Below are 20,000 nucleotides of genomic sequence, written 5' to 3' on the forward strand. Positions count from 1 at the left end.
TCTCTTTCTTTGTCTTTCTGTCTCTTTCTCTCGTTCTCTTTCTGCCTCTCCCTTTCTGTCTTTCTCTCTCTGTCTCTCTCTCTCTCTCTCTCTCTCTCTCTCTCTCTCTCTCTCTCTCTCTCTCTCTCTCTCTCTCTCCGTTCCTGACAACAAACTCTCCACATATGACGTCAAAGAGGAGGAAGAAGAAGTGAAGGAAGAGGAGAAAGAACAGCAACAATAAAGGGAAAAAAAGCAAAAACCTCGGTCTCACCAACTTTACGAAGGGACGGAAATGTCAACCATTGTGTTCGTTGGAATTCGTTAAATCCTTTAAAAACCGTTACACCCAACGACCCTGCAAGAGACGCGGAAAAATTTCAGAAAAAAAATAAAATTCGAAAAACAAAGTTCAAAGCCGTTACTCCCATCTACCTTACAGAGAAGAGAAGGAGAGAGAAAAAAAAGAGTAAATAAATAACTCTGAAAAACAAAATGCATCCCCAACGCGAACGCAGAGTTATGACTCCGTTCAGCGCAGTTCCGGCAAACGGATCAATGTTCAGGAGAACTTCTGGAGAGGCGTAGGTGGAAAGCTTCCGGAGGATAGGTTAGGCCTAATAATAGCGTTACAGATCGTTCCCCGGATGGCCAAAGGCGATGGACTTCGAGGCCACCAGTGGCCCCTACACGAAGTAGAAGTTCGTCAATACAAGACGATTTTATTCAGCATTTGGCGTTGTCCCCTGGAACCTGAAGAACAGCATTTCATAAGTCTTGAAAAAGTCACGAAAGGCTGGTTGATGGACCTTGGTAAAGGCGATGGACTTTGAGGCCACCAGTGGGCCCCTAAACCAAGTAGGATTTCTTCAATACAAAACTATTTTATTCAGCATTTGGCGTTGTCCCCTGGAACCTGAAGAACAGCATTTCATAAGTCTTGAAAACGTCCCGAAAGACAGGTTGATGGCCCTTGGTATATGGTAGCAAGGCACCTTTAGTTAGAAGCCAAATTTATTTTAAAGTTATTTTTATGTTCTCATTTTTCTCCAAAGGAAATTGCATCCTTCTCCTCAACGAGAGAAAGGAGACGGTGCAGAAAAGCTGTGCAACTTTCATTTCCTTCGTCGAGGCCATGAAGAGCCAAACTACCTTAGGACACCGAAAAAACGATTCAAAGTCCCTTCGAGAAAACAAAAAAATAACCTCCTTGGTGAAGGTAGGAGACGGACCCTCCAGAATGTGGGGACCAAATAAGAGGTTATAGGTAGGACAGGGAATTCACATATGAAATCAGATTAAGATCAGTTGGAACCGGTACTGCACGATCACTTGAACTGGACAGAAAAAAAAAACATGTGTATGTATGTATGTATGTATGTATGTATGTATGTATGTATGTATGTATGTATGTATGTATGTATGGAAAATGGGCTCTATTGCGTACATACAAAACAATACTTGCCAACTTGGCGTAAATAGAGTACAATTACGTGAACACAAAATAGATACTCTTCGTCAGCTTAAAGTAAATAGACTATACTTTTAGTCACGTGAGCAAAAGGCCGGCCTCCTTCGCCAAGTTAAAATGAATATACTCCAAGGCAGGTTATGGACAAGGATTGGGAGGAACGACAGATGAGATTGGACGTGGCCAATTGCGAATTGTGACCCAATTTCCAGGGGGAGAATGAGATGTGACCTGATGTGGCACTCGGAGGCGGAAAAGAGTGGCGCCAACAGGCGGAAAGAAGTGGCGCCACCAAGAGGAAAGAAGTGGTTCGCCTTCAGACGGAGATGTCTTCCGCGTCGGAAGGAAAGGGGCTGGGAAGAGGGGAGAGGAAAGCAGGGGACGGTGATGGTGATGAGGACGAGGAGGAGGAAGAGGAGAAGGAGGAGGGGGAGGAAGAGGAGGGGAGGAGGAAAAGGAGGAGGAGAAGGAAAAGGAGGAGGAGGAGGAGGGAGGAGGAGGACCAGGAGGAGCAGGAGCAGGGGACGGTGATGGTGATGATGATGATGAGGAGGAGGAGGGGGAGGAAGAGGAGGAGGGGGGGAGGACGAGGGGAGAAGGAAAAGCAGGAGAAGGAGGAGGAGGAGCAGGAGGAGGAGGAAGAAGAAAAGGAGGAGAGGTGTGTCTGTGTGTGTGTGTGTGTGTGTGTGTGTGTGTGTGTGTGTGTGTGTGTGTGTGTGTGTGTGTGTGTGTGTGTGTGTGTGTGTGTGTGTGTATACACATATATAATATATTTATATATATATATATATATATATATATATATATATATATATATATGTATAAAGTATATATTACTGTATATGTGAATAAAGATTTTCTCTCACGCATATGTGATTAAATTTTGTTGCAAGTACATTTGTCTAGAGTTTGTCCGCTTTTTCTCTTTAAAAGAATAAAATTATTTAAGACAAAAAGAAAAAGCAGACAAAAACCTCTGCAATGATAAACTGTATATAAAACTTGACTATTCATATGATATATAAATATATATATATATATACATATATATATATATATATATATATATACATATATATATATATATATATATATATATATACATATATGTATACATATATATGGATAGTGATAAAAAGCGCATGGCGTCTTCCATAAGTGAATCTATAAGGAACACTGCGGAGCAGTAATGTTTGACCCTTTCAATGTGCAGGGAGGGGGGTGGTGTCCTCAAGTTTAATAAAATCTCCTGGCGGCAGCTGGAGAACACGTAGTAGGAGTGACTCAGCCATGCCACGAATCTTGAAGACCCCCCGCCCCCCACGGACCATCCTACCACTACCAGCTACCACCCCCTACCTCACCAACATAAGCCACCACATCATCGCCACTCATACCACCGCAACACTGCAAATGTTCCCTAACCCTACCACCACTACTACTAACCTAACCCTATTAATGCAACCACCCCAATCACCACCACCCTAACCCCAACACTACAACCACCCCAATCACCACCATCACCCCAACCCCAACACTACAACCACCCCAATCACCACCACCACCCTAACCCCAACACTACAACCACCCCAATCACCACCACCACCCCAACCCCAACGCTAAAACCACCCCAATTACCATCACAACCGCATCGCTTTTAATTAAAGCCTCCTTATGCATGAAACATTAATGAAAAAGGAAATTTTCACTGACTCCGCTACAAATACTCCCGCATGTTGATCCCTCCACTGTAAAGAGGAGTGCTCTCTAACTCTTTTTACGCCCTTACAACTCCTCTCTATCACTAAAGACATCTTTGTTCAAGAGATTTCTTATATCTCAATCTATGGCTAAAAAAATTTATATACTATAACAATGAGAAATTCATCAGAATTAAGCTTAACTTTGTTTTCTCTGCATGGTTGGTTAAGAGATTGACGTAACTAATGTTAAACCTCATTATGGATGTTCATGCTTAACTGTGTTGATAGGAGTTTTGATAACTGTGAAATATACTAATTAGATATTTAGGGGCCACAATCACTATGAATATCTATTGACAATACTGAAGGGACTTCGTCAATAATTATTGTGTCTGATAAGAAATAAATGATATCTAGAAAGAAATCAAGAAAATCCTTGTTTGATATTGAAAACATAGAAAATATCATAGCTTTTAAATATAGAAATATTGATCAAGTAATTTCACAATATCATTATTGACAATAGATATTGAAAAGTGAGGGGCCATTAGATAAGCGATACCCCACATTCATTCGGTGTTTGAAACACCCAAAATAAAAAAATTAACCCCCAAAAAACTAAGAATTACCTCCAACACTATAAATCAAACCCCCAAAATTAAAGTGCCCCCAAAACTAAAAATTTACCCCCAAAATTAAAGTTCCCCCAAAACTAAAAACTTATCCCCAATATTAAGGATTACCTCCTCAAAAAGAATAAATGAATAAACAAATAACATCTCCCTCCCAACACCAGACGGCAAAGTTCGCTCAGCTCCGAACCCGTGACTCCGCGATTGTATCAAAAAAGGTGTGTACCTGAGCTCTGCGCGGCCCGAAGAGCCTCACGCTTCGCTTTTGCCTCCGCAAGGCTAATCTGCTCTCGCTCGCTCGCATTCTTCTTCTTATTTGTTATCTATTTATTTCTATTATGTTATGTGTATGCACTCGACATATACATTTTTGTGTATATATATATATAATCACGAAGAACCCACAGTCTGAACAAAAGGAAACTTAGAAGAAAATGTGACTTCTATATTTCGGCTAATAGCTACAGCCCTCTTCAGGAAAGTACAGGTTACAAGAAATGATAGAGACATAAATACAATTGAGATGTAAGTGGAGGAGGAACAGATATAGCTTGACACAAGACATTCCGTCACGCAGGGTGAAGTCAGAATAGAGGGGATATATAGGTAGAGGTGTGAAGTCAGAAGGAGGGTGAAGATCTTTAATCAAATGGCTCACAGCTAGACGTGAGATTATGTCCGGAGACCATTGACCTTTGGAAACGTAATCTCACGTCTAGCTGTGAGCCATTTGGTTAAAAATCTTCACCTTCCTGACCCCGTTCCCCTACCACTCCTGACCCCGCATCCCTTCTGACCTCACATTTCTACCCACATATCTCCTCTCTCCTGACTCCTCCCTACGTGACGGAATGTCTCGTGTCAAGCTACACCTGCTTCTCCTCCATTTACATCTCAATTGTATTCATGTCTCTATCATTTCTTGTAACCTGTACTTTCCTGAGGAGGGCTATAGCTATTAGCCGAAATATAGAAGTTACACTTTCTTCTAAGTTTCCTTTTATTACGACTCTGGGTTCTTCGTGATTATTTTTACAAATGTGCTATTACATTTTGTCCAAGTGATATATATATATATATATATATATATATATATATATATATATATATATATGTGTGTGTGTGTGTGTGTATGTATACATATACATATACATATACATACACATATGCATATACATATATGAATATATATATATATATATACATATATATGTGTGTGTGTGTGTGTGTGTGTGTGTGTGTATGTGTGTGTGTGTGTGTGTGTGTGTGTGTGTGTGTGTGTGTGTGTGTGTGTGTGTGTGTGTGTGTGTGTGTGTGTGTGTGTGTGTGTGTGTGTGTGTGTGTGTGTGTGTGTGTGTGTGTGTGCTGTATGTACAAACACATGCATTAAAGCACACACGCATACGCAAGTACACATAATGCATACACATATACATACAGTGCATATTCACAAATACACATTATACATACGTACACACACAAGAACTTTCAAACACAGGCACATAAGCATACACATATATTCACATACAGTACTTACAAACACACACATGTACACACACACACACGCACGCACACGCACACACACACACACAAACACACATACATATAAAAACTCACAAACATACACATTCACACACACACAAACACACACACATACAAACACGCTCATTCAAAAACATACATATATAATCACACACAATGACGTGCAAAATACACACACCAACGCGCACACAAACAAACACATCCACGTGGCTGTGGAAATAAATTCACAGCGTTGCTGTTTCTTTCCGAGTGACTCGTTATATTTTCTTGTGTTCTTCCTTTTCTTCATTCTATTAGCAAAATGAGTTTCTAACAAAGAACGAATGAACCTTCTTTTGTACGAACAATTATGAAACAAGGCTCAAGATTTTCTCCTCATCTCACACAGAAGTGATGATGATCATTTCCTTTTGCCATTTGCCCTCTGATTTGTTTAACTTCCCAAGTTACGAAAGTGGATGAGGTTGACAGTGAGTGACAATGTGTGACGGGATGTAACGCCGTGTGATGTGATGTGTAACGCCTTGTGACGTCATGTGTAATGCCATGTGACGTCATGTGTAACTCCATGTGACGTCATTTGTAACGCCATGTGACGTCATTTGTAACGCCATGTGACGTCATTTGTAAAGCCATGTGACGTCATTTGTAAAACAATATGACGTCATTTGTAACGCCATGTGGCGTCATTTATATCGCCGTGTGACGTCATTTGTAACGCCATGTGACGCCATGTGTAACGCCATGTGACGTCATGTGACGTGACACGTACTAAGACGTAACGCGTTATGTGATGTCAATAAGCATTATCTTGAAGGTATGGAGGTATTACATGTGGCGTCACGGCGTTATCATATGTCATACATTAACATGTGACGTCATGAAACGCCAATTGTGTATGTGTGTGTGTGTGTGTGTGTGTGTGTGTGTGTGTGTGTGTGTGTGTGTGTGTGTGTGTGTGTGTGTGTGTGTGTGTGTGTGTGTGTGTGTGTGTGTGTGTGTGTGTGTGTGTGTGTGTGTGTGTGTGTGTGTGTGTGTGTGTGTGTGTGTGTGTGTGTGTGTGTGTGTGCGTGAGAGAGAGAGAGAAAGAGAGAGAGAGAGAGAGAGAGAGAGAGAGAGAGAGAGAGAGAGAGAGAGTGAGAGAGAGAGAGAGAGATTCACTATGGTCTTGGATCACGTGTTAGACTCGTGATCGACAGCTATTTCCCTCCCGGAAGAGTGCTCAGACCGATCTGTGGGTAATGATGTGACCTTACACGCACACACACACCCAACTCCCCGCCTAGGAGAATTGAAGTAACGACTCGCAGCGTAGCGATACTGAAATTATTTCAGCACTGGGCAGGATTCGAACCAGGTACCGCCGTAGTGCTGACAGGAACTCTGCCACTGCGCAACCGGTGTGTGTGTGTGTGTGTGTGTGTGTGTGTGTGTGTGTGTGTGTGTGTGTGTGTGTGTGTGTGTGTGTGTGTGTGTGTGTGTGTGTGTGAATGTAATGCCATCTTGTTCTACTGTCCTTCTTTATTTTTTTTATTTATTCTTTGATATTCCATGCATGACCTATTTTTGTATTGCTGAGTTTTTGTTCATTCTCAAGGGTGTTTCTTGTAGTTGATTGGCGAATTATTATCATTTCCCTTGTCATGGAGTTGTTCATTTTGGCGGATATAACGCCAATTTTGGCTGCGCTTTGGCCAACATAGTGTCAGTTTTGGCTTATTTTTTGGGTGGATTTAACGCCAATTTTGGATTCGTTTTGGTCAGCATGGCGTCAGTTTTGGCTATATATTGGCGTGTTTCACGTCAATTTTGACTAAAACTCTGCCAACTTGAAGTCAATTTTGGCTACATCTTAGCCGACATGAGCTTCATTTTGGACAGATTTTGGGCCAAAATATCATCGCTTTTGTTTTATATTTTGGCTGACGACTTAATCTTTAGCCTCATTTTGGCAAATATGGCTTAAATTCTGTCAACCTTTTTTGCAAATTTAACTCAAATTTTGGCCACCTTTCTGCAGACATAACACCAACGACTATGGCTACATTTTTGGCTGAAATGGCGTTATTTTCACCCATTGCCTGTTGAGCGCACCCTTGCGTAACACGCCACTCTGGCGTGTAATCCAACCTGCTGCCTGATAGATGCCATTTGCTATTCGCTGAAGAAGTACATTTGAAGAATTGAATTCGTAGCCGATAAAACCAAAATCAAATATCACTGGACACCTTCAAATTAATTGTACGAGTTTTGCATTTCCATATATCCAGTGTACATAATTGTATAGTAATATATGAATGTGTATATATATATATATATATATATATATATATATATATATATATATATATAAAAAATACAATGATGATAATGGTAATAAGAAGAAAAATAGAATGATACTAATAACAATAATAATGATAATAATAATGATAATAATAATAATAATAATAATAAAATAATAATAATAATAATAATAATAATAATAATAATAATAATAATAATAATAATAATAATAATAATAATAATAATAATAATAATAATAATAATAATAATAATAATAATAATAATAATAATAATAATAATAACAATAATAACAATAATAATAATAATAATAATAGTAATAGTAGTAATAATAATATTGATAATATCAATAACCATAACAATAACACTAATAATAATAAGTCTACGAACTTAATTCTACAACTGTACACACGCACTGTATGTCATCCTGGGACTAACAATCTACTTCAATCCCGAGAAAATATGCGAAACTTGAATTGAATAATTATCTTAACATTAAATAACAAAACCCACTTTTTTCTTATTGTGACACATTCCTATTTTTATTCTAACGCCAGACTATTTTATTCAGCTGAAGAATGGACTCAAACCTAGAAGGGATCTCCTAAATTCGAATAAGATTGTCAAGTGTTTGCTAGAATAATTATCTAGAAATGTCACTCTAGATAAAAGGGGTCATTTTCTATGCCCGTGATATGCATGAACATGAAAATTATTAACAAATCCTAGATTTTCTAAGTATGCTTGAGTTGTTCCTATTATGTTTCCTTTTTACCTATTTTTATTTTCATTTACTAATTTATCTATTTATCTATTGATTTACCTATTTATCTTTACTGCATGACTTATTCTAGGGCATCACAAAGTATACGAATAATTTAATCTTAAGTTTGAACAATAAGATTAATAAATTGAAAATCAACTCAAAAATACAACGATAACGTACTTCCAAACAATTGTGCAAAAAAAAATAGAAAAAAAAAATAGCGAAAAATTCTTTCCCGTTCCATTAGTGTTAAGTCATTTTCCCTTTAGTTAAACCTAGACTGGGTGACCTTCACCCCCAGCCCCCAGCCCCCAGCCCCCAGCCCCCAGCCACCACCACTCAGCCTTCACCCTCCCTTCAAGTTCAAGAGCTCACAAAACTATCTGACTATTTCGTGTGAAATGATGTGACACAAAGAGCGATGATTTTTGAATGATAATTACTGTTTTCGTTCAGATATAATGACTTATTGTTCACCTGTGGATAACTTTGTAAAACAACCTAAAACTTATCTATTTATTTAGTCTTTTTTTTATCTATTTTCTTATTTATTTATCTAAACTCATTCTATTTATTTTTTCTTTGTTTTTAACTGATTTTTCGTAAGCATAATTATCTACTTGTATATTCATTTATTTATTTGTTTGTTTATTCATTACTTATAAATTATTTATTCGTTTATTCATTTATTCATCCATATTAATCTCATCTTCTTTATTCATCTATTATTTCTATATTTGTATTTATCTAACTATTTGCAATATTTATTGTTTCTTTGTTTATTATTCCTAACTCATTAATCGTAAGCATAACTATCATACCATCATAAATCAACTATTATTCCGCTAACATCACAAACATCAACTACCTAGTGAAGATACTTCTGTGAGCTACTGTACTAAGAAAATCAAATACTACCCACCAATATCATCCCTCATCCTTATACACACGTCTCAGAACCCCTTTGACAAGTTCGCATATTTGTTCCATCTTGCGCCAGTCGATTCTATTCAGGAGACAAGTCCCGACCCTTAAACTCCATCTCAACGAATCTGAGAAAAGTTAAGACTCGCTTTATGGCAATTGCTTCTTCCAGTCAGGCGATTTCGCCTTAATGTTAGTTCAACTTTTTCTTAGAGAATAGTTAAGTTGAGTTTCTGCACTTCCTGGAATAAAAGTTAGTCTGTGTTGCCTGATATGAGAAGCTTTGTTCTTCTGGCCGACGGGTTCTTCCCGATTCCAACTTGTTGAGACAGATTCCGACTTATCAAAACATTCTTTCTACTTGTTGAGCCATATTCCGACTTATTAAAACGTCTTCCAAATTATCGACACATTTTCAGACTTATCAGAATATATTCCGACTTACCGACACATATTCCGACTTATCGAAACATATTCCGACTTATCGAGACATATTCCGACTTATCGAGACATATTCCGACTTATCGAGACATTTTCCGACTTATCGAGACATATTCCGATTTATCGAGACATCTTCCGACTTATCGGAACATTTTCCGACTTATCAGAATATATTCTGACTTATCGACCCATATTCCGACTTACCGAGACATACTCTGACTTATCGATACATATTCCGACTTATACGAGACATATTCCGACTTATCGAGACATCTTCCGACTTATCGAGACATCTCTCGACATATCGATATATCTTCTGACTTACCAAGACATCTTCTGACTTGGGGACAACCCTGAACTGAACAGAATCACCTGGCGTCAAGAAGAACAAGGCCACGGTAAGGAAAAATATGCAAACTTGCCTTGAGGGGTTCGACCACGCCCCCTCCCGAAGACCCGATACCGAAGTCCCCAATTCGACCGAAGTCCCCAATTCGACCCGTGTGTGTTTCCACCTTCAAGGCGCCAATTCTCAGCCCCGAGCCCGGAGACTCACCGACACCAACCCGCCAGGTGGGTCCTCTGCCCCCCCCCCCCCCGACTTCGGCAGCGTCTTCGTCGGCGTCTACTTCGTCCTTGCCTCCTCCTCTTCCTCCTCCTTTACCTTCTTCTCTTTTTCTTCACCGCGGCTTTGCAGCACAGTTACAAGACTCATACTTTACTCAGTCCTTCCTCCTCCCCCTCCTCTTCCTCCTACGCCTCCTCCTCTTTTTCTTCCTCCTCCACCTCCTCCTACGCCTCTTCCTCTTCCTCGTTTTCATCCTTCTCCTTTATCTTCCTCGTTCTTTCTTCACCACGGCTTTGTAGCACAGCACAAAAACTAACACTCTAACTAGCCCTGTGCTTAGCATTGCTCTTTTCTTCATCTTCCTCATCCTCATCCTCCTCGTCCTCCTTCTTCTTCTTCTTCTTTCTGACTTCGCCTCCTCTCCTTCGCTACGACCTTGTAGCGCAGAAACAAGACTCAAGACTCTAACCAGTGCTACGTGTATCGTTTTTTTCATGTTTGTTTCAGTGTCTATTTGTCAAAAGACCAAGTGATACGTTTGATGTTGCATTCTTTTTTCTCTCTTTGTGTATCTGTGTCTACTTGTCGAAAAGCTAATTTTAATTTTTTTCGTTCGCCGAAGTGCTGATTGTTGATTTTTATCTATTTCTTCTTTTATCAAGTGTTATCAATTATCAGTCCATTCTATATCCCTTTTGATACAGTGACATCTCTCACATACTTTATTCTGGTTAATAATCATTCAATTTAAGAATCGTCATCATAGTAAAAGTGTTAATCTTATCTAACGCGTTCAAGACGGTGACGAATTTGATCAAGCTTATACTGGCTGATGATAGACGATTTATGTTACTCTGTTGAAGGGGATAAGACACTGATATGCTATGCTGTTATCTCCTTGATGCTTCTCCTCTTATCTCCTCTTTATCTCCTTATCTCCTCTTGTGGCTGCTCGTTAACTTAACCCGCTTACCTCTGGCATCGTTGTTTATGTGATCTTAATCGTCATGTGCTATGTGGTCTGTGTGATGTCACTGTGTTGTTTGGTAGAATATTAGTGTTATATGTCTATTGCGTGTTATACCCCGTGTTATGCTTTTTTTTTTGACGCAGATAGGTCTCGCTATTATTGGCGATTCCTAAAATTCGTAAGTCTTTAATATTAGAAAACGTTTCTGATGTCTGGAGTTTTCCAGATTTTGGAACGTTTCCTTCGAATATTGGAGAATTCATTTTTTTATTTCCAATAGAGAGAACCATTTGTTTATATCAACATAATAGTTTGTCTTGCCATTTTTTTTCTTAATTAGTATCCCTTAATTAGTACCTCATTTGTTCCATTCATCTTATTTGGACATTTAAGAACCATCAACGTCCCATAATCCAAAGAACGTGATTGGTTGACGCAAGAGGAGAGATAGCCAATCATGGCCTTAGGTCTTCTCCACCCACTTTCGTCCACCAATCACGTGCTTCGAGAGGAGACGGAGGGGAGGAGCTTAAATGTCGAATTAGTTTAATAGAGTATAATGCTATGTACCGTTTTTTGTGTTTCATGTATATCGTAAATTGGGGTATTTGTGCCCATGTATAAATAGGCCAATTCTGAAAATGTAATAAAGATTTTGCAAATGATATAAAGACTAGATTTTTTTTATAAATCGGATTTAATATATTCAACATATATGTATTCCAATACAGAACCGTATCCTTAAAGATAGATAAAACAAATCATTATATAAAAAGAAATTTGCATTTAACAGTACGGCACACATATCCCCGAACGATATATTTCTATCACGATTTTTTTTATCTAATTTCCTTTTACAGCTGCTGTAAGTGTTATCATGTCCTTGTGATGTGAATCGTTCTTTGTGTCTCGTGTTAAGATGTGTTGTGTCTCTCTGCGTCATATATTCTCCCCCTAAAGACGCTATCACATTGGGATATTTTTCCTCCAATTTTTGGGGCCAGATTTGCGGCCGCAGTTCTCGAGAAGAACATAACATAAGAACATAAGAATGAAGGAGACTGCAGGAGACCATAAGGCCTACACTAGGCAGTTGGACGAAAATAACTTTCATCCAGCATATCAAACTGTTAATTGTTAAGATTCTGGAGTTGGGAGGTACTGCCAATTAATCGGAGGTCGGAGGAAAAATAGTACAGTGTGGTAACTCCTGAAGGCGCTCACAAAAGACAACTTTTTTTTTTCTTCATCTCTTCTTTAAGAAATTTTGATTTTGTCTTAAATGTCCCTTCAGCCCATGAGCCTTTTCGAGTCTTTAACTTAATATATGTTCTAATACGGACACCCGAACCTGCCCCAGTAATTACATATATATTATATATATATATATATATATATATATATATATATATATATATATATATATATATATTTTTTTTTTTTTTTTTTTTTTTTTTTTTTTTTTTTTTTTTTTTGGGCTGCGGGAATAATAACAAGCTACTTTATGCACCCTGTACCAGGTTCAGTTGTCCGCTATGGTACAGTTTCATATTTTCTCTCACCATCTACCGGTGTTTCGTTAGATGTCCTTATTCTTAAATTAACAATTACAAAATAAAACAAATTCAATATTGTTTTGCCAAGTCTTCTGTAATTTAGGTTTCGTACAATGTAAATCTACTGTTAATTTACAATAACTAAGTTAAGATGAAATAACTTTTCTAAGTAATTTTTTTCTAAATAATTTATGCTAAGATACTACATATTTTCTTCCTCAAAACCACATTTCGTATAATAGTATCTCATTATTCTATTTCATAATATTCTCTACATGTTTATATATATTTTGTCTTAATAATCCCCTATTAGTATTTAGTATGTTAATCTACCTTACTGTGTAAACCCTTAGACTTATTTCCTTAGTATTTCTAATGTCTCTAATCTTTAAACTTAGACTTCATTTCTAGTTTCTTATGTGCCCCTAATCCTTAGATTAATCTTTAGATTAATCCCCCTCTACATGTTCTTTATATTAATCCCCTTCTACATGTTCTTATCATCCTGTTTAACCTTTATAATCCAAATACCTACGAACCCTACAACCACTTGCTCTACCTCATATCCGTGTTACTCCTGCCAACTTCTCCTGTCACTTCGTCCTCCCATTTTAACTTCGAGCCCCGGATGGCTTAGTAATAACACGCTCGTCTCATGCTTGGGAGATCCGAGGTCTAATCCCGGGGTCGTAAGGTTTCATGCATACGTATGTTTGCGCCCTGATAGGATCGCCTGATTCCTTAATCAGACAACGCACACGTAAATACTGACTTCCCTATTTTACTCATATGTATTGGACAGTAACTTCTGAGCATAATTGTTTGCGTGTCCCTCATTAGTACCTTCTCACATGCACACAGACATACATACACACACACCTACACACACACACACACACACACACACACACACACACACACACACACACACACACACACACACACACACACACACACACACACGACCAAGGCCTCTACACGTTTTCCTTCCTACATATCTTCCTTGTGCCATTGTTTATCTTCCACTTCAGGGACGCCAGACCCAAATCCAACTCACCCTTTTTTTTTATCCAAAATTTCGTTTTCTCCTTTTGAAATTTCTTTAATTAATTTTGTTGTGTTATGTTCAGTCTTCGGTCAGATAGAACCATTTCCCTCGTAACTCATTGTACCTCAGGACATTGTCAACCTTGTTTGTTACTCTGTGATTGTCTCTTCTGAGACTTCTGAGGACGAAGACGGCGTCTCCAGATACTCTTTTGCAGACTCTTCGTTCAAAGGTCGTTAACCTCAACGCATGACCCATGAGACTCAAGATTTGCTTAAACGCCTTCACTGACCTTGGTTTAACTATCCTTTCTGCCGCCAGGTGATTTTATTCAGTTGAGAAGGTGGGGAAGGTTTGAGGACTATGTGTCTTGTTAACCCCTTTGCTGCGTTTCTTAAGATTTATTTTTCAACATATCTGTCGCAGCGCGATTTTATTCAGCTAAGGAGACCCCAACTCACTCTTAGAAATGAAAGCTTCAAGCAGTAAAGCGTCATCTAAGCGTTACTTGTTGCATTGTTTTTTCTTGCCTATGGTACAATGCTAAGGCGATTTTTTCTTTTTCTTTTTCTTCTTTGTTTTCTTTTTCTTTTCTTTTTTCTTTTTCTTTTTTTTCTTTTTTTTTCTTTTTATTCTCAACGACACCTGTTGTTAGCGTCACGCCTACAAATCCATCCATCAACCTCGTTGCCGGGAACGTGGACCCCAAGCTGAAGCAGGTCGACACCCTAGTTACCTTTCCACAAATCAGTTGCACTTACTGTTTTTTTTTTTTTTTTTTTTTGTAATACGAGTAGAACTGCATGTGCATTCTTTAACGCTTACTTGAAGATAATGCAATTACTCTTCACCGTTTCCCTATTATCATATTATCTACCAAGTAACTGCAAAATGTAACTTTCTATATTGGTAACCGGATGAGCCATTTTCAATGATCAAGTAATTGCAACTTGCAGGATTATGTATTTAATTATTATTTCATTTAATCAACTATATATTTAGTAGTTTATTCTTAATTCTGTATATTTGAAATTAGTTTTCTAAGTTCATTGCGATTTCGAAACACGTTTTATATTTACTAGATATTCTTTATTGAATCTAGATTTTTATCCTGCGTAGTTGTTTTATGTTTGTTTGATTTTAATACACGTTTTTGTATTTCTTATATTGTATATTGATTTTGTACCAAGTCTTTAGATTGCATCACATCCATTAAATATTATGCAAATATATAGTGGTGCTTAATCTCGAAATTGATATGCTGAATTTCATTTCTGAAATTAGACTTATTCTAGTTTTCTAGTTTCTAGTTTCTGTTTCAATTCTTGAAATTAGTTGCACCGTGATTTTCGTATGAAAACATATTCTATATCTAGAATGTACTATCTAAGAAATTCGTCTTGAAATCAATATGATGATTTTCGTTCCTGAAATCAGACTTATTTTAGTTTTATAGTTTCTATTATCTTTTTTCAACTCTTGAAAATAGTTGCATCGTGATTTTCTTATGAAAACAACTAAGTTTTTTTTTATTCAATCGTTCTCCATATCTTTTCATGTTTCATAATTCGTAATTTCGTAATTCTTCGTATTCATTTTTACTCGTTTTGTATTTTATATTTTATATTCCACACAAAACTCATGGTTTTTTTTTTTTTTGGGGGGGGCAGTCGTATTAAGCAATTCTTAGCTTACAAATAGTTTTCGTGTATAATATATATATATATATATATATATATATTTTCTTTCTTTTTTTTACAAAAATGTGATAGCCTTTGTTTTTTAAGTAAGCAGTTTTTTGCTATTTTTGGATTATTTATGAAACAATCTTACTGATATCATATCTCCGTGGTAAGTGACAATTTTGTGTTAAATATTTTTTTCAATTTTATATAACAAGGTTTAAAATATATATAAAGAAAATTTTGCCTTATGCTAATTCTGAAGCTTTAAACATTTTTACCGTCTTTGAACTTTTTCTTGTAAGAGAACTTTAGTATTTTTATTCTATTTTTCTATCTTATTTTGTTTATCTGAAAGCTCGCTGGCTGAGCGTGTTAGGGCGTCGTTAGGAGGATGGCGGTTCGAATCCTGCCACCGGCGAAGTTGAACCAAGGTCATGGTTCATTAAACTCCACGCTACAAAGCCCTCTGTAAGGGGCACCGTCCTAGCCTTCCGATAGAGGGGGGGGGGAGTTTGTGACGTTAAACCATATCATCATCATCATTTTATTTATCTCCTTATTGTCGCTTCTGGCTTCGTTTGAAAATCAAAAACACGATCGTTCTTCCCGTGACTGGAAGTAAACTGAGGACTTGTGTGATAAGTGTATTCTCGGTTTATTTCTTTCTGTTGATTCATATATTCATATTATTTATTCATTCATTTCTTTATTTATATACTGATCTACTTATTTGTTTATATACATATTTGCTTGTTTATCAATTATGTATATATATATATATATATATATATATATATATATATATATATATATATATATATATATATTCTTTATGAAATTTTTACAACTAACTTAGCTCCATCGATTAAAAAAAAAAGTAGTAAATGACGCCTCAAAAATTGAAAAAAAAACTTTGTAAATAACCTCTTGGAAAAAAAGGAAAAATATCAAAGAATCGAAGAAACAACAGCGAAGAAAAAAGGCATATTATGTAAGTTCTGTCCACAGACTTTTAACTCACCCTGTAGGCCTATACTAAAGTGCCGACTACTTTTGCCGTTTACATAGATAAAAAAAATAAATAAATAAATAAATAAGCAATAATAATGACAATAATAATGATGATAATATATATATATATATATATATATATATATATATATATATATATATATATATATATATATTTGTTGATGTCTACGTTTGGTTTCCAACTGCAAATGGAAACATTCATCGTAGAAACTAGGATAGAAAATCTTTAATATAATGTCGATTTTTTCTTTTTTTTTTATCCCTAATAATTCATTCTTATCTCTGTTCCTTCTTTTCTCCCCTTCCTCCATTTTTTTGGCTGGTCGATTAGTCACTTAAATCATTACATATATGATATACTTTCTTCTAAGTACACATGTATCCAGAAAATACACACACACACACACACACACACACACACACACACACACACACACACACACACACACACACACACACACACACACACACACACACACACACACACACACACACACACACACACACACGTACACACACACATAAAGTATTCCAACAAATTACAATGATAACACCGCCAAAAATATGATAATAATGATAATCATCATAATAGAAATAATATTAATAATAATGGTGATAAAGACGATAATAATAATGATAACAATAAGATAAAAATAAAAAAATAATGATAATAATAAAAACTACAATCATAAAACACCCAAACAAGCAAACAAACAAAAAATAAATAATTTCCGTGAGAGGCACAGCTAAGCCTACGGACAGAGGGCAACTCGGAAACCATCCGTCACATTATCTAGACAATGAGGCTGAAATATTCCCTCCACAGCCCTGTCTCATCTCCCTCACCCCCTCATTTCCCCCCCTCACCCCTCATTTTCCCCCCTCACCCCCTCACAGGACGAAGTCATTTCCTGACACAGTTCTTATCCTCTATGTCATCCGCTCTCTCTTCCTCCTCCTCCTCCTCCTCCTCCTCCTCCTCCTCCTCCTACTCCTCTATCGCATCCTCCTTCATTTCTCGTCCTCCTCTTCCTTCACTTCCTCCTCCTCCTCCTCCTCCTCCTCCTCCTCCTCTTTCCCTTCCTCGTCCTCCTTCTCTTCTTTCTCTTCCACCTCTTCCTCCTCCCCCATTTCCTCCTCCTCACCATCATTAGCATTTTGTTCATTCTATTCTTCTACTCATTTTATTTCTCCTCCTTCTTGTTCTTTTCTTTCCCTCTTCCTCCTTTTCCATTTCCTTTTCTACCTATTCTTCTTCTTCCTCCTCCTCCACATCAATCTCTTATTTTCACATTATTTGAAAACTTTTCCACCACTAACCGTTACAGTTCCGTTACAACATACGTTACATCCGTTACAACATACGTTACATCCGTTACACCATGTCAGTTCTGAGGACCACTTCAGTATAGGACAAGCCCCTCAGCTGAATGAAACGGCATGGCCTCAGGCAGAGTGAATTTTCTGAAGGGGTCGACTGTGCGCAAGGTTTTAGTGGAGACAACACACTGGTCGTAGTTTTAAAAATCGACCCCTCTCCTTGGCGATTGGTCGCCTGGCGATTGGTTTCCTGGCGATCGGTCGCCTGGCGATTGGTTTCCTGGCGATCGGTCGCCTGGCGATTGGTCGCCTGGCGATTGGTTTCCTGGCGATCGGTCGCCTGGCGATTGGTCGCCTGGCGATTGGTCGCCTGGCGATCGGTCGCCTGGCGATCGGTCGCCTGGTGATTGGTTGCCTGGCGATTGGTCGCCTGGCCATCGTTTCTGAAGTGTTTTGGCTTGTTTATGAGTTTAGCTTTGTAATAAACTTTATCAAATGAGAAGCACTTAAATGGTTGTAGGATACATAATGGTTGTTAATGAGAGCTTATAGAATCTAACAATTTCTATCGTCGGTTCAAATAAAATAAAATAAAAATAAAATGTCACTTTATACCAAACACTGCCAAACCTTTTCATCTTTCTTTGTAAGGTTCTTTACCTTTTCAATACAGTGGCGCCTCACACAGTTCATGAAATCACCAAGACGACACCGTAATGAAGAGATTAAGCCCTTTGCTGATTACAAAGTGAATTTGATTATGATATTGAAATTACTGCATGAAATATCTTAAGGCTCATTTACATAGAATAATTAATAATCACATTGTAAGTACTTCCACTTCCACACAATATGTATTATATATATGTGTGTGTGTATAAGTATATATATATATATATATATATACATATACATTTATATATACCTTAAATATATATATATTTATATATATATATATATGTATATATACATATATATATATATATATATATATATATATATATATATATATATATATCACAGAGAACCCACGGTCGGAGTGAAATAAAAATTAAGAAGGCTACAGTTAGCAGCCGAAATATAGAATTCAATGTTCTCCAATTTTTTTCTTTCACTTTGACTGTGGGTTCTCTGCATGATTTACAAATGCACTACTACATTTCTCTCTAATGAATATATGTATACAAATATACATATATACATATATATATTCTTAAACCATTGCATAAGATAAATTATCATGAACTGCGTACTGATTTGACAGCTGCTTCCAGCCGACGGTCATATTCAAGAACATCCATTGGACAAACGATGTAAAAGTATATGACGTCATCAGCTTTTTTAAAGAACGATTTAGGAGGCCGATTAAAAAAATATATTGAACCAACATCTACAACTACCAACACCCTCATCACTTTGCTTCAAGACTCTCATCTCATTTTCTTTCTACTTTCATTACAAATTACTTCGACTACTTTTCTTAACTCACAAATGTGGTGTTATCCCAACATGCATCACTCTTGCCTACATCATAATCGCCAATCTATCTTCCGTCATCCTCCTCCTCCTCCTCCTCCTCCTCCTCCTCCTCCTCCTCCCTCGTCTCTTCTTCTTCCTCCTCAGTTTCCTCGGCCCCTTCCGCTTCTCTCATTCCCTTGTCTCCCTCCTTCTCCTCCTCTTCTTTCTTGTCCACTTTCTCGACCTCTTCTTCCTCCCCTTCCTCCTCTTCTTCTTCCTCCCCTTCCTCTTCCTCAGCTTCCTCCTCCCGTTTCTCTTCCTCTCATTCTTCTTCATTTCTTCCTTTACTCTCTCCCCCCATCCCTTCCTCGACCTCTTCTTCCCCCTCGTCTTCCTCCTCTCCCTCCCCGTCCTTTTCTTCTCCGGTTCTTACAGTCCTCGAAGAACTCGAGTTCGACAACACCCGTTTTGAGTTCGAGAATCTGAAGAAGGACTTCCCTCCTACAGGAAGTCTACCCAAAGGAGTCTTTTCTTCGTTGTATATTCCAATCTTCACCACCTCCAACCTCCTCCTCCTCCTCCTCTTCCTCCTCCTCTTCTTCTT

At 37.6% G+C, this 20,000-nt stretch overlaps 1 protein-coding gene across 1 annotated transcript in view; it reads left to right on the plus strand.

Annotated features, from left to right (window-relative positions):
* LOC143021129 (uncharacterized) overlaps positions 1 to 20,000 on the plus strand; it is a 76,645-nt gene that overhangs the window by 56,176 nt on the left and 469 nt on the right. The window lies entirely within an intron of this gene.

Source organism: Oratosquilla oratoria, chromosome 41, assembly GCF_046742065.1.
Source record: "Oratosquilla oratoria isolate Oo_2021 chromosome 41, ASM4674206v1, whole genome shotgun sequence".
Lineage (NCBI taxonomy): Eukaryota > Metazoa > Arthropoda > Malacostraca > Stomatopoda > Squillidae > Oratosquilla > Oratosquilla oratoria.